Genomic DNA, 16491 nt, shown 5'->3' on the forward strand with positions numbered 1-16491 from the left:
GGTATGCTGAGGGCATGCAAACAATGTGTGTGTTTAATATGGATAAATGTAAATGTATGCATCTACGAACAAAGAATGTAGGCCATATTTACAGATTGGGGGATGCTATCCTGGGAAGCAGTGACTCTGTAATTTTGTAAGTTGTGGTGTACAATCTGCTGAACATGTGCTTCTAGTGCAATGCTATGGCCAACAGGGCTAATGCAATTCTTGGATGCATACACAGTGGAATCTTGAGTAGGAGAAGTGAGGTTATTTTACCTCTTTTTTGACTTTGGTGTGACTGCTGTTGGAATACTGTGTCCAGTTCTGGCATCCGCAGCTCACGAAGGATGTTGATAAATTGAAGAGGGTTTAGAAAAGAACCACAAGAAAGATTAAAGGATTGGAAAACATACCTTATTGTTGTAAACTCCAGGAGCTCAATCTATTTAGTTTTATAATCTATGTGTAATTATTTCCCCATTTTTGGAGAATAACTCTTTTCGAAGCCTGGTCATACACTGTTGAAATCAGTGGGAGTTTTGTCCTTGCATGTACCAGGAAGAGCACGTTTTTATAATGGTTGAATATCCCATTAGAATCTCCCCATACCCAAGTATAAAGGTCTTAATCTATAACTGAATCAAGCCTATCTATGCACTGAACTCTCAAAAATCATTCACTGGCTATCACGCCCACATGATGTGCACTACTTTGTACAGTTTCATAAACATGAACATACTGTAAATTGAGGCTATCATCAAATTTATATGAAGGATTCTAGTGTTGATGAACAGTTCACAAAGAAGGTTCTTCTCTTTTCTTCTTGTGGGTGGGAAAAAAGGTTTACCTTCAGTTGAACTTTCAGGACTCAACAAATTTGTCACTTTTGCCTGGAAATCAGACATCTATGAATAGCTGTTTTCTTCTGTTAAGATACTGTATCCTTACAGTCTTGTTTCTTCTAATTGCTAATTCCAGGGCTGGATTAAGCCATTAGGCCCATCCCTGATTTGAGAGGCAGCATTTCACTGTGCCACCCCTGGAGGAACACAGGGAAGGAATTGAGTCAGGGAGTCACAACTCCTCACCTGCCCCTGTTGCTCCAAGGGGGAAGTCTTTTACTACAGGCCTGGAGAACGGTGCATCTTAATTCTCTCCTTCTCCCAGACAGCTGTGAGGGCTGTTTTATATCCAACCTCTTTCTCCCTCTCTGGATACTTTCTTTTGGGAAGATCAGCATCTATGGTTACTCTCTACCGAGGACCCAGAGCCACAATGCCAGTTATCTTAACATAGTCATGCAAGGGGGTGTAGTGGTGTTTTGCACACTCACAATCCCCTGCACAGTTGTTTAGAAGTAATCTAAATCTCATCCTTATAAAATGGTTGGTCTATTTACCAACTAATTCATCTCTTACTGATTTCCTTTAAAATTTTTACCAGAATCTCAATTGAAACCAGCCCCACCATATTAAGTAGTACTGTCAACTGGTTAACATTGGACATGTAGATCTTGATGTCTTCTATGAATTATGCTAATACCTTCAGGTATGCAGTCATATTTCCTAGTTTGTCCTAAATTCTTTCTGCTTATTTCATAAGATACTCTTGACATTTAAAAGCGAGGTTTATGAGGACCATATGCCATTCTCTGTAGTTTGCAAACACATTTTTCTAGCTTCACCCACTGCTTTTATTTTGATGGCATCTATTAAAATTCCTATAAATAACAGCATTGTTAATGAAAGTTCAACATTTCCCAGATGCCTAAACCATACCAGTCATCCCATTTCCTATGAATCACTCATTAGAAATTATTGGAGCCACTGTTATGGCAGATAAGTACTTCTGTTTTTGTTTTCAAGTCAGTATTGTGTTTTCCAAGCACCACAATGATCTGATGACCATTACTGGACGATTATACCTTGTATTTAAATGAACAGTAGTACTCAGAACATTATTAAACTTTCTTTTTGACACTGATTATCTTTTAAAAACATTTTATTGTGTTCAGAAATATAAATGATCAGAGTCAGCTAAAAGGTATCATTATGCAAAGCCTCACACTTGTCATTTTTGGTGAAAGCCATTCAGATCTTTACATCAGGTTGCTATGTTGCAGAATAGTCACAGTTCTTATTGAAGTTTGAATTGGTATTTCTTCTGTCTTTCACTTCTAGCTGTATCTAAAGCTAGGAAACTGTTCACAGGGTAGCTGATTTATTCTAGAAATCTTTTCCTTTAGGAAATATTTCAGAGTATTAGAAAGTCAATACATTAAAAAAAATTGCACAGTAATGCCATCTAATATCATAATGCTAAAATCGGCTTAACTGTTCAGTATTCACATCCATCTCAGTGGGTACCACTGATGTGGGAGTTAGTATTTGGATTGATTGTTTGACACTCAGTATCCATTTCACACTTTAATGAGGACTCTCTGCTGGCCTGGTCATGGGTTGGAGGGGAGAATGAAACATACAATCAATTAAAATGGATTATGAGAGTTCAGAACCCTGCTCTGTGATCATTTACTGTCTATAGTTAGCTCAGTTTGAAGAAGGATGATCTGACAAGGTCTTTTTCTGATGGCATATGTGTGGACACATAAACCAAATAGTGATGTACGTGAAAGAGATAAGGGCCTGATCCAAAACCCTTTGACATCAATGGACATTCTCCCATTGACGTCATTAGACTTTGGATCAGGTACTAATAATTTAGTTGTAAATTATATTTGAGTGTGTTTAAACCCAAATCAGCTAAGTATATTTGGAATCAGAATATTAAACAGCGACTAATTTATACTCCAATATATTTATACATTTGAAGGTGATTTTTATCAACATGTTTAAATGTTTCCCTTCCCTTATTCTGTCTATGCTGGCCCTTGTTCTGGCATTAAAACTTCTGGCTTTATTAGGGTGACCAGATGTCCCGATTTTATCGGGACTATCCCGATATTTCCTTGTTTGTCCCGCGTCCCGACCGACGTGCGGTCGGGACACTGGACAAACAAGGAAATGCGCCGGAGCCTGGAGCCCGGAAGCCCTGCGGGACCCGACCGGGACGGGGGGGCTGGGGCCTGCTGCCCCCACTCTGGGGCCGCCGCGGGATAGTACCAGCTGGGCAGCAGCCCAGACATGACTGGCCAGGGGCTGGGCGCGCGCAGCGTGTGCGCTGCTGGGTCCCCGCAGCAGGCCCAGGCTCGGGGGGTTTGGGCCCGAGCGCTAGAGCTGCAGCCGCCGAGCTTGGCCATCGTCCGCTTCCTCCCCCCGTGGCAGTGGGAGCTGCAGCAGCGGCTGCTCCCGAGTCCCGCTGCCCAGGGGGGGAGAACAGCCGCCGCCTGGCACCGCGGGCCACCCCCCTCCTCTCCCAACCACCCAACTGAGTCCTGCCTGCTCGGGGCCAGGCCGGACTCTCACTCACCCTGGCCCCGCGCTTCCCCTGCGTCTCCCGGGCCTCCCTCCAGCGCTTGTGGAGGAAGGGTGTTTTTTTTTTTTTTGCCCCCCCGCCACCCCACCCCCCGCGTCACCCTCCCCCTGCATCCCGATATTTGATTTGGGTGATCTGGTCACCCTAGGCTTTATGCCAGTTTTGGAGTAAGCCACTAGGCTGCTTTAATTTATTCTGTTGTCCATATGATCTCTACAAAGATATGGGAGTTCCTTGACACACCCCTTACCCAAGGGTCGTGGGGTAGATGCTAGAGCTATCTCTGCTGACTTCATAGTGGTGGAGATATCCCCCCCTAGTAAGAGCCTTCTGCTCTAGCTGGAATCTGACCCTCCATACAGAGACAATTTAATGTTCCTTTTGATTTCAGTGATGGCAGTTACTTTTTGTTTTCCTACAGTAAGGTTTGGAGTGTTTTTTGTTTTGCAATTTGGTGTAAATCTAAAAGAAATGGGAAAAAATCTTGTTGCATATTTACCGGAAACTTTATAATCTGTATAGACTTTCAGCAAGCAAAGTCATATGGTGATTTAGTGGGATTTCTCCTTGACTTAATCCAGATCTATGCCTGTAAGTAGGGGTGCTGGAACATTTTGTATAATAGGGTGCTGAGAGCCATTGGACCAAACTGTAAGCCCTGTATATGATAGAAATCACTTCAAGCCAGGGAGCACCCCTACCCACAGCAGCTATACCTGTAAGGCATACATATATATATATTTTAAGTTTTTACAAAGGGACTATACTCAGGGGGAAAAAAACCCAAAAACCTAGAGGTAAGTACATGGTCTCTAGCCATAAGAAGTTGCAGATAGGTTGAAACATATTTAAATATAAACTTGCTAATTTGTCACATTCATGGTTAAAACAGATTGCTATGTACACACCATGCCAATAATAGTTCTTAATTGAGAATCAATTAAAATATGCCTCGGTTTGCCTTGGTCTGAGGTTTTGAGTGGTACAAGTTCTGTTTTAATTAGTTATTTAAATGAAAGAATAACATTTTTGCATTGAGTGGTTAGTGAATTTTCACTGAGAGCAACCACTGACTAACTGATCAGGTGGGAGAATTTTGAAAGCCATATTTTTTCCTTCTGTGCCATGGGTTAATGGTATTGGGTTTGCTATAACTTATGATTCCCAGCACACCTTCCAAAAACATGGTACACCTGGAAATTTCAAAATGTGAAGAGCCAGCCAGAAAGTGTTCTAGTCTATACATTGGCAGACACAGGTAGTGTAGGTATCTATACGTCTCTGAGAATGAATACAATGAATGGTGGGAGTCATTGCAGGTAAATCTATTTGATTTTTCCAATAGCAATAAATAAACGACAATCCTAAAAATTCTTTAGAGTTCAAAAAAGATTCATAGGGAATAATGTTGTTATTAAATATTGAGATCTGAATCCTGGCTCTACCCTATTGTGTTGCACAGAACCTGCCTGTGCTTTGTGACTAGGGATCCCTATTTGAATTATGATTGGGGAAGAATTGGGGTGGGGTGTCCTTCCTAGGCTTACTGACAGCTGGGCAGAAGAAGCAGAATGGGCCATGCAGGGTCTCAGCACAAACTCCTGGGAGATAGAAGACAGTTCTGTTTTGGAGCTGACACAGCATGTTGAGAGTGAGAGGAGATGGTAAAGCAAGGTGACCCCCAACCCTTCACCCTGTGGCTCTCACGAAGGAGGAGACTGACCTAGCTGACACATTTCCCCTGCAGATTGTTCTATCATCATCTCTAGTCTTGGTCCCATTTTCTTTTCCCTGTTCAGCAGCTCTTAAGGAGTCACTGCAGTCCAGGAGCTACTGTGTTCTTTAGGACAAAACACTTCTTCCAGTTTCGTCCGTGGGATCCAAAAACTCGTTTCAATTCCTGATCGTCATTCAGGTTACTTTACTGGGCACATGACAGCTCTTTGTCCACACTAGCCAGGCCCAGAGGCAGGGGGTTCAGGTACAGGGTGATACCCCAATTCCAATTCATGTCACACACCACACAATTTATATACATCTTTCATTGTTACTAACATCTATATTTCTTGCATATCAAGACCAATTGCTTTACAGATTGAGTAAGGCAAGCTTATCCATTCTGGATGTTTCTACCTACTTTGTTTAAACTATAAAAAGCAACAGAGGGTCCTGTGGCCCTTTAAGACTAACAGAAGTATTGGGAGCACAAGTTTTCATGGGTAAGAACCTTCACTTTGTTTAAACTAATTACTGTATGTATTTTTTTAGTAGTTAGTTTCTGCCTCCCTTATTTACTATAAACATATTCACAATAGTTAGTTGTTTCAGCAAATACTTCTTTGGGCTTGTTCAACAGTTACTTGTTCAGATATCTCGTGTTTTAAAATGGGCCTGCTCTGGACAGCTAAGCCAGCTCTACGCTATCCAGCACAAAGGGGTGGTAAACTCTGTAAATAATGTAGAAAAGGTGAATGGGAGGGCAAGTTGGGATGGTTTGGCAATGTAGATATGAAAGAGAACTATGACCAATGCTCTGCCAATATCATGTAGCATGAAGCCAGGTTGCAGGTGATATTAATTAGGGTATTCTGATGTTTAAGAACTAGAGGGATCTAGACAAAGTAGAGAGAGTCTAGAGAAGGGAACAAATGATGGAGAAACCTGGAGGATATGAATTAAGAGAGAAACTTAAATGAACTAAGTATGTATAGAGGAAGATGCAATGACTGAGTATGAAAAGGTTGAAATAGGTATACACCGAGGAGGCAGGGTATTGTTAGGTTTTTATTGTTAGACACAGTTATTATGGGATAAAATTAAGAAAAGAAATATTGAGATTGAATAACTGGAATCTCCCCCTCCTAATGATATCTATTTCACTGTCTTCCAAGGAAAGTGGTGGAAACCTATTACTTGGGACATTTAAAAGTGGATGGCACTATAAAAGTACCAGGAACAATTCTGCAGGAACTAGATGACCTAATTGTTATTTTCTATACCTAAAGTATGTGAATCTCAGCTCTCTCTATGAAAATAAAGTCAAAGAACTGGTTAAAGCTTGAAAGTAATTAGTCTCAAGGGCTATAAAAGCTATCTTTCCTTTGCTACCAGAGAAAAGGAAAATGCTCCTTATTTCAGCTATTCGGTGCAGTGCTACACAAAAATAATTCAGACGTTCAGCGATCCATGCTTTGTAGATGGCTTGAATACTTTTATTGTCTACTCCTTTTCTATCTATTGCAATATATATATATATAATCAGATATTTAGTATCAAATAAACATGTGTGTGGAGAAATATTGAGAGCTTTCACGTGGTTATTGTTGCTAAGGTAACCAGTTGTCTGCTAACTACTTGTTCGGCATGTCTATCTCAATTTATATCTGTCTTTTAGAAAACCAATAAATTATGCCATGGTGGCCAGGGATTGGAAAAAGGATGGGAATAAAATAACCACTTGAAATTAGGTGGCCGTCCATCTCTTATTTTTAAAGACGCTCAAGCCCCTCTTGACTATTTTTTTGTTATAATGGACAGATTGTATATGGAAGGAGAGGGCTACATCTGTGCCCATAAGTAGGATAGAGGAAATGACTAAATGTCACTAATAGGTGGTATTTGGATTTCTCTGAGGGAGCAGCAAGGCGGAGGAAGGCGAAAAACCTCCAGGGCCTCTGCCAATCTACCCTGGAGGAAAATTCCTTCCCGACCCCAAATATGGCGATCAGCTAAACCCCGAGCATGCGGGCAAGGTTCTCCAGCCAGACCCTCCGGAAAAAAGTTCTCTGTAGTAACTTTTAATATTCCATCATTGACCATTGCTACTAATTACCAGCGATGGCATGTTATTGACCTATTGACTAAAATCACGTTATCCCATCAAACCATCCCCTCCATAAACTTATCAAGCTTAATCTTAAAGCCAGAGAGGTCTTTCGCCCCCACTGTTTCCCTCGGAAGGCTGTTCCAGAACTTCACCCCTCTGATGGTTAGAAACCTTAGTCTAATTTCAAGGCTAAACTTCCCGACGGCCAGTTTATATCCATTCGTTCTTGTGTCCACATTAGTACTGAGCTGAAATAATTCCTCTCCCTCCCTGGTATTTATCCCTCTGATATATTTAAAGAGAGCAATCATATCCCCCCTCAGCCTTCTTTTGGTTAAGGTAAACAAACCGAGCTCCTCGAGTCTCCTTTCATACAACAGGTTTTCCATTCCTCGGATCATCCTAGTGGCTCTTCTCTGTACCCGTTCCAGTTTGTATTCATCCTTTTTAAACATGGGAGACCAGAACTGCACACAGTACTCCAAATGAGGTCTCACCAGTGCCTTGTATAATGGAACCAGCACCTCCTTATCCCTACTAGAAATACCTCGCCTAATGCATCCCAGGACCGCATTAGCTTTTTTCACGGCCACGTCACATTGCCGACTCATAGTCATCCTGCGATCAACCAGGACTCCGAGGTCCTTCTCCTCTTCTATTACTTCCAACCGATGCGTCCCCAGCTTATAACTAAAATTCTTGTTAGTCATCCCTAAATGCATAACCTTACACTTCTCACTATTAAATTTCATCCTATTACTATTACTCCAGTTTACAAGGTCATCCAAATCTCCCTGCAGGATATCCCGATCCTTCTCCGAATTTGCAATACCTCCCAACTTTGTATCATCCGCAAACGTTATCAGCCCACTCCTACATTCGGTTCCGAGGTCAGTAATAAATAGATTAAATAAAATCGGACCCAAAACCGAACCTTGAGGAACTCCACTGGTAATCTCCCTCCAATCTGACAGTTCACCTTTCAGCACGACCCGCTGCAGTCTCCCCTTTAACCAGTTCTTTATCCACCTCTGGATTTTCATATCGATCCCCATCCTTTCCAATTTAACCAATAATTCCTCATGCGGTACCGTATCAAATGCTTTGCTGAAATCGAGGTATATTAGATCCACCGCATTTCCTTTATCTAACAAATCTGTTACTTTCTCAAAGAAGGAGATCAGGTTGGTTTGGCATGATCTACCTTTCGTAAAACCGTGTTATAATTTGTCCCAATTGCCATTGACCTCAAGGTCCTTAACTACTTTCTCCCAGTGGCCATACATCCCAAAGCCCTCTTTATAGCACCACTCCCTTAGCCAACTATTTATCATCACAATCCTGTCACCCCTTTGCTGCCCTTCTCTAGGAACAGGCAGAATCCCACTAAAGATAATCTGAGCCTCGATTTCCTTAAGTGTCTTCCCCTGCCTGGCATAATCTCCCTTGATTCTCTCCAGCGAGAACCTAGCCGTGTCATTCATTCCTACGTGAAAGATGATCAAGGGGTTCCTATCTGCTCCTTTTAGGATCCTTTTCAACCGCAGGTCCACATCCCGTATCTTAGCGTCCGGTAGACAGCACACCCTTCTGTTCTCTGGGTCTGCCCTGGTCACAGGCCTGTCTAACCTCCTCAGTAATGAGTCCCCAATCACGTAAACCTGCCTTTGCCTGGTGACAGTGCGATCTACTAATCTATCCCCTGTTCCCTCTAGTTGCAACACCTGTCCATTCCTATTTTCCCTTATAATTCCCCTTATGCCATCCTGTATCCTCCCGGGGCCCAGATTTGGTGCTGTCTCCATCAACTCCTCCCCTCTTTCTATGGGACTAGCCGCTCTTCTCTTCTTCCTCCCCCTCCCCCCCTTCAGTTACCACCTGCTGCACCCCTTCCTTGTTTTCCAAACACCCAAACCTGTTCCTGAGCTCTATTTCCCCTTCACTAGCCCTCCTTTTCCTTGGCCTGCTTCTCACGGTGACATGCTTCCACTGCCCTTGTTCTCCCCCCGGCATTCCCCCCTCACAAGCCTTTGCCCCTGCTTCCACCTGTACCCCTGAGCATTCCCCTTCAGCCACTCCTTGCCTTTGCTCCATCAGCTGCTCGAACCCCCTTCTAAACTCTACCAGGGTATCTACCTGCATCTCCAAACCTCGGATCTTTTCTTCCAGCAGCTCTATTAGGCGGCACTTCATGCAGACATACCTCTGTTCAGGTACCGCTGCTAGGACCATGTACATACCGCAGCTGCCACATGCGATCATCTGCATTGTGTCCCCTGCTGCCTGGCTCATGGCTGCTGTTGTCTGTGCCCTCCGCACCTGGGGGAACACAGCACACGGGGCACCACACCCTCCTGCCTCCCCTTCCACCTCCCCCTGTAAACTCCCACTCAAACTCCCCTGTTAGCAGCCCTGTTCGCCGGCTCCTGTGCCGCTGCTCGCAGTTGCATAATCGAATAATTGTATTGGCTTTCCTGTGAAATGTGTGGTGTTTGGTGATGTATATGAGCTGTAAGTCCATTTACCTTTTTGTATTTTTTTTTTGTTTAAGAAAATGAGTAGAAAAATTTATCACACACACCTATTGTTTGCATGTGTGTGGGGGGCAGCAATAAAATAGTTAATCAGAACCATGGGAAGAAAAATAGTTAATCAAAACTGAGGACATGGGGGTTGTGTCAGGTCTTACAGTTGCTAAACTAAGAATTCTTAAGAAAAAATGATTTAAAGCATGTAAAGCTCTAGAGACTATACATTAGCATACAATATTTCAGAAGCAATTATGGCAATCTCAAATAGTATGGAATATTGAGAAGAAATATTGATATAGTGAACTAAGATATAATAGTATTGCATTCAAATAACAACACTTGCAAAATTTTCACTCTTTAAAGACAATCCCTAACTGGGTTCTCTGCACTTTATAAATATTCCTTAAACCAAAGGAATGGAGTAAAGATGATAATGTGCATATTTATCAGAGGAAACTTATGAGCTGGAGACTATTCTTACTAAATAAGATAATTCACTTGTTTTTTCTGTCATTGAAAATAGTGTTGTTTGCTGATAATCGTTATTATTATTTTGTTTATTGTGAACCGGTAGTTTGGCACTTTGCATTCAGAAGAAGTGGTCTGCCCTAGAGAGCTTCTAAACCACTAAGAGTTACTCCTATGTGCAAGGCACCTGTGTCTGACAAAGAAATAACCCACACTGTGGGGAAGGAATCATAGAATAAAAGGCCAATTAGCCTTTATCCTTGAACAATTTAAGTCACAGCTGTAAATCAAGTCTATTTTTCTTATTGTGTTCTCTTATTTCTGTTATTCGCTTGCTTCGCTCTGAGTCTAGCATGGAAGATGTGTGTCTGCCAGCTGGTGATCAGACATAGAACACATGTAATCAATTAATGCCATTCCCTTATCCAGTGGGTGGGCTTGTCAATTGTGTATTCTGTGCATAATCACACCTGACACATGAGATTCTTGAAGTCCATGGACAGCTGTTGTACCAGGTGTAAATCCTGGTAGCTAACTCAGAAAGAACTGAGCTAGGTTTGTATCTGCTGAAACTCACTTTCTGTGTATCTTGCAAACACAACTTCAGTGTGGAGCCACTGTGCTCATGCCTCTGTTGTTATAGTCTTTCAGTTCTTCTAAAACTTTATACTGGTGATTTCATGAATTGTTGTCACGCTATACAATGATATCTATAATTCCTGCCACTAATGAATACTTCTCCTTCCTTGTATGACACTGTGATGAACTTCCAGGGGATATATCATAGTTGTGTGTGTTCCAGGAATTAGTGTAATAAATACTTAAGAAATTATTCCAAACACTGTTAAATAAACTAAATGATCTATCTGCCAAAAGCAGTTAATGTAAGTATTGCTTTTATTGGAAATTATTCACTAAAGCCCAAATTCTGCTACCCTTAGATCCCACCTTAATGCCCATTCAAGTCTTTGGAAAAACACCTGTTAACTTCAGGGGGGTGTTGTGCAAGCCTTTACTCATGTTGAGTGGCTTTTTCTTCATTTCAAATAGATTAGTTGAGGAGTAAGGTACTACTCAAAAGGAGTAAGACAGGAAGAATCTGATCCTAAAACTGGTGGACATTATGGGTTGAGCCTATTGAAAGTCAATGGTAAAACTCCCATTGGCTTCAGTAGGATCAGACTTTCTCCCTATGTATAAGAGGTGGTCTCTCTCCTGACTGCAGTTATACCTTCTAGCCTTTTTATTAATGGATATGTTCCTGGTGGATAACACACACTCTCCAGTGAATATATTCAGTATTAATGAAAATGATGGTTATTAGACTGTATAATTATCAACTTAAACCAAATCAAATATGAATTTTGCTTAGGTCTTCTCACCTATCACTTCATTTTTTGCATAATCTATCTACTGGAAATGACTTTATATAACATTTTGTACTTTATAGCATCTTCCATCTGCGAATGTCAATGTGTTTTTTTAATAATAAAATTAATGAATTAAGCCACACAACTCTTCTGTGAAGCAGGGAACTATTATTTATAATTGAGGCCCAGAGAAGTTGAGTTTCTCAAGGTCATATAGCAAGTGTGCTGGTAGAGCACAGGGATAGATCTCAAATCTTCTGGGTCACGGTCTTCTGCTTCAATCACAAGCAATGGTAATAGTATATATACTATGGTGAGATATTAATACTTAAAACCTCATGCATTGCTTCCCTAGAATCTTTCTTTGTGCACTTCTCTGATTATAATTTTAATCTTTTTTCCACTTTCAATAAGTATTTTGCATTTAGCATGGAATAGAGGAATAGAACAAGTTGCTTTTTTTGTTTTTCATGAACTTGAATGGGGGGTGGAGGAAACTTTCATCTGATTCAGTTAAGGTATATTCAGGATATTTTGTGCATGTGCATATGAGTATCATTTCTAAATACATTTACATGTATCCATAATATTGATGTGGATAGATATCCTGTATGGGTACATCACCAGATGAACAAAATTAAAGTAGCATTTTTACCCAAACCACTTTGAATCTACTTAATCAAGCAAACATGAAAATATTAGAAATGAAGCTAAAGTGAATGTAAATTGCATTATTTATTGACTTACCAGCTTTAGGAAGAGGAAACTGGTCGGCCAGCATCATAGGTGCCAGCTCATGCCAAAGTTTCTAGGCCTCACTGAACACTGACAAATGCATAGCTGAAATCCAGTCTGGTTCATCTTTGTGTTAGTGTTGTTAAAAAAGGTATCAGATTTTTAGAGATGTGTTTAGTATTTTTGAACTTCATGAAATGCTTGTGAGTTGTTGCATGAATTAATTTTACTTATAATATTTGTATTCCATGTTGTTATAAGGTAATATTTAATTGCTTGCTACGAAACAGAAAATCCTGACAATCAGGAGAGAAGCATTATCAAGGGTGAACTACTAGTTTACCGAAAGAGGTGTCATCTGCCCAACCAAAGGAGGCCTATAGATGCCAGACAAACCATTGTAGAACATCAGTGGACAAAAGACTTTGTTTCCCCTACAGCCATGAAGAGTGGACGTGCACAAACACTCATCTCATCACAGCTTGAATTCAGGGGAAGGGAATAAAAATCCCTCTCAGGAAGGAATTGTCATCACTATGCTGCTTAGAATTTGGAGAGGGCAATATTTCTAACTATAAGCAGTCCCCAAACTGCTTGGCTTGGGTTAGCTCCAAAACACACAGAGAGCTTGCACATTATAGCAGCTTCTATTACTCTTTAGAACCTAAGACTGACTAATTTATGTGTGTATGTTTACCTGCTTTAACCTCATTAAAAAGTCTCCCATTTCCTTTTGTTAGTTAATAAATCTTTAGTTAATTTATTATAGGATTGGCTATGAGTGATGTTTTTGCTGTGTGATCTGAAGTGCAACTGACCTTGGGTAAGTGACTGGTCCTTTGGGACCGGGAGTAACCTGAATATTGTTGTGATATCTGGTGTAAAAGCTGTTCCTCCTGCAGCTCGGTCCGTCCGCCCTCTCCAGATGCTGCCGTGCCTACCTGGCTGCCTCTAAAAGCAGTGTAGTCTGGGTGAAAAGATAGACCAGAGTGCCCAAGGAGACTGTCTGTGACTCCACGTTAAGGCTCTTACGATGCTTGAGGAGTTCACACTTGATACTTGGTCGGTGAAGTCTAGTTACAGAACACACAACCAGTTTGGAGTTTGTGCCCTGGTTTGTAACAGTCTGCCCTGAGGTTGGCACCCATGTTTGTGAGCCACTCCACACAGCTTGACAGAAACATCAGTGGACAAGAAAGCTCATCTTAAAATTTGATTTTATTGCTTAGGGAAAAAATTAAAATGTTATGCAGTCCCATGGAAAAATTGATTTTAAGCATTTGTTACATATGCTCACGTTTCATTGTACATCATTCAGTTAAATCTGAATATTATCCAGCCAATAATGGCCTTCTGATAGTTTTTGCAATTAACCTCCATAACAGAGCTATTAATTATTATGCCCCATGTTGATGAAACAATCTACTTCTGAAATAATGGCTTATTGATTCCCATAGTCATTTTAAATGCAAATGAAAATTTAGCCATTTTTGATTTTTGAGTGTGTGTGTAGAACCTGAATGTTCATTTAATAACCTTTTTTTGGATTAGCCAATACCAGCCTCTTCTCATTTAGAGTTCTATGTCCACCTTTATTATATGGCAAGCATTTGGACTCTGTCTTTTAATTATTATTTATGTATACATTGAAGTAAACATATATTATTGCCTATCAGCAACTTCTGAAATATAGGGCCATACCTCAGCCCCATTGAGAGCCATTTGTGCTGCTCTAGCAGTGGCAGGCAGTCTTAAACCTGATGCAAATGTCAGCTGGAGGATTCTCCCTATATGAAATCCTCCAGTAAAAGAGGGTGCATAGTTAGGAAAAAGCAGATGGGACCAGGATATCCCTGTGCCTTGGCTGATTGGAAAGCCCTGTAAGGGATATATGGAAGAGATAGGTCTTGAATTATTAACTACTGATTCCTTCTGGTCCTCAATAAAATTAGAAAAGCTATCCACCTCTTTTTATTCCAAAATAAGATCCACCAAAGAAGTAGACAACGAGAAAATGGTTCACATCATATTAGACACTTTTTCTAAGAACCCACAGGTCAGCCAAGGTTGGGAGTTCCTGTCTCCAAGAATAGAAAATATAGAAACCAAAACGGCTAAATGAGAGTATTGTTAAGAACCTAGGTAAGACGTTCTCATAACTTGCATATTGCATAAAACTCTTTCTGTCTGCCATCCTAGCTAAAGAGAACTCCAAGTTACCAAGTAAGGGTCACATCCTGCTTTGCTGTGCAAAGTGATTTCACCCCAAAGTATTAACTATACATTGTGTCCCTAGTAAATCAGATATCCCATGAATAATCTTTCACCCCAAATTAGAATCTGCACATTTGTTTGCCTCATGAGTCAGATCTACATCCTTCTGTATGTGAAAGTCTCTTGTTCTATTGCAAATCCTAAATAAGGTTAAATGCTTATGTACAATCAATGCATGTATAGAGTATGTCCTCCAAATTTAGCAGCATATAAGGATTTTTTGGTTTTCATTCTAAATAATTGTTTCATTCTAGAAGTAGCAGGAGTTGCCTGGCACAAGGAAGAAGAAACGCTAAAAGATATAAACCAGGGTATAACTTAAGGATATTAAGATAAATTGCTTAAAAGGGGGATCCTAACTGATAGTAGGGGGCAAATAATGAAATACAGTCCTTGAAATGAATCAAACTTAAAAAGACTCCGATAAGAAAAGGATTGAAGAAATTTGTTTTACACTAACACCATCAACTGGATCCCAATGGAAGCAGCAAAGAGACTGAAAGAGCTAAAACCTAAGCACTCACTTGATATGTGTCCAACGAGAATAAGAGGGTGGCTGCCTCTTTAGAGCCCTGAAACCAGGGCCGCCCAGGGGGGGAGGGAGGAAGAGCAAGTGGGGCAATTTGCCCCAGGCCCTGCAGGGGCCCCCACAAGAATATAGTATTCTATAGTATTGCAACTTTTTTTTATGGAAGGGGCCCCTGAAATTGTTTTGCCCTAGGCCCCCTGAATCCTCTGGGTGGCCCTGCCTGAAACTTGAGTATATTAACTGAAGTCACCATGTGCTCAAGAGAGCATTGACTGAAACCAACACAAGAAGCTGCAGAATCCTAAGTGCAACTAACAACAGACCAGCCATGTGGCAAGGACTCTTCCCCCCCATTCTGGGGTTAAGAGGCTAAGAAGTAGTTACAATCTTTTAAATGGAATCTATTTCCCCCTTTATTCTTTAATATAAATAACTATAGTTAATCTTTCTGAATTTATGCTCTCTAGTGAGACCTCAAGTAACCATATTTTAGATTTTAATTCCTTTTATAAAAATTCAATTGCCCAAAGAGAAGATGAAAATAATTTGTTTTAAGTAATTGCTTTTAATATTCTAAACTCGTCCCTTTTGCACCAGTTAAAATATAGAAACCACACTCTTAGGAGGTGTCTTAAAGGCAAGTGCATCATTGGAAGTGTTGGAAAATGAGAATTTGTGATAAGTAAATGTAATAAGAAATCTTGGTAATTTGCATTGTTCTTTGATATAATTGCTGAGCCTTAACTCTAGTCTGTGATAATTTCTTGCAAGACTGAATAGTGTGTGTGTATCTAGAACGTTGGCTGTATCTACACTTGAGTGCTGAACTGTTGACTGTACACTAATGTGGTTCTGGATGAATTATTAAATTATTGGTTGGTTAAGAATAGGCAAGTGTCCTGATTTGAAAAATACCATTCAAGTTAAATGTTGACCTGAAAAGAACATTAAAAAGCATTAAAACTAGAAAGCTAATGTTCCATCGACTCTATATAAAAAAGGGGTTATCTTATTGGATTCTTTTAGCAAACCTAGTTTGTTAGATTTCAGCTTTAAAAATCTAACTGGCACCCTAGCAAATTCATAAATTGGCCCCTATTTATGCTTGCAGCCCCTTGGCACTTTGGGCAGCTGGCATAATGCAGAACAGCCCTGAGTCTACTCTGTTATGCTAGGGGCCAGTGCAGATCAGCGGCAGGATCATGAGGATGTAAAAGTGATTTTAAACTACCTTTTTTCATTTGCACTCTCATCAACTGTCAACTGAAGTTCTAGCCCAATATGTCACCTACCCCAAATGACAGTCTGGATCAGAAAAGTATGAAGTCAAATATTTTG

The sequence above is a fragment of the Chrysemys picta genome, chromosome 11, assembly GCF_011386835.1.
Source record: "Chrysemys picta bellii isolate R12L10 chromosome 11, ASM1138683v2, whole genome shotgun sequence".
Lineage (NCBI taxonomy): Eukaryota > Metazoa > Chordata > Testudines > Emydidae > Chrysemys > Chrysemys picta.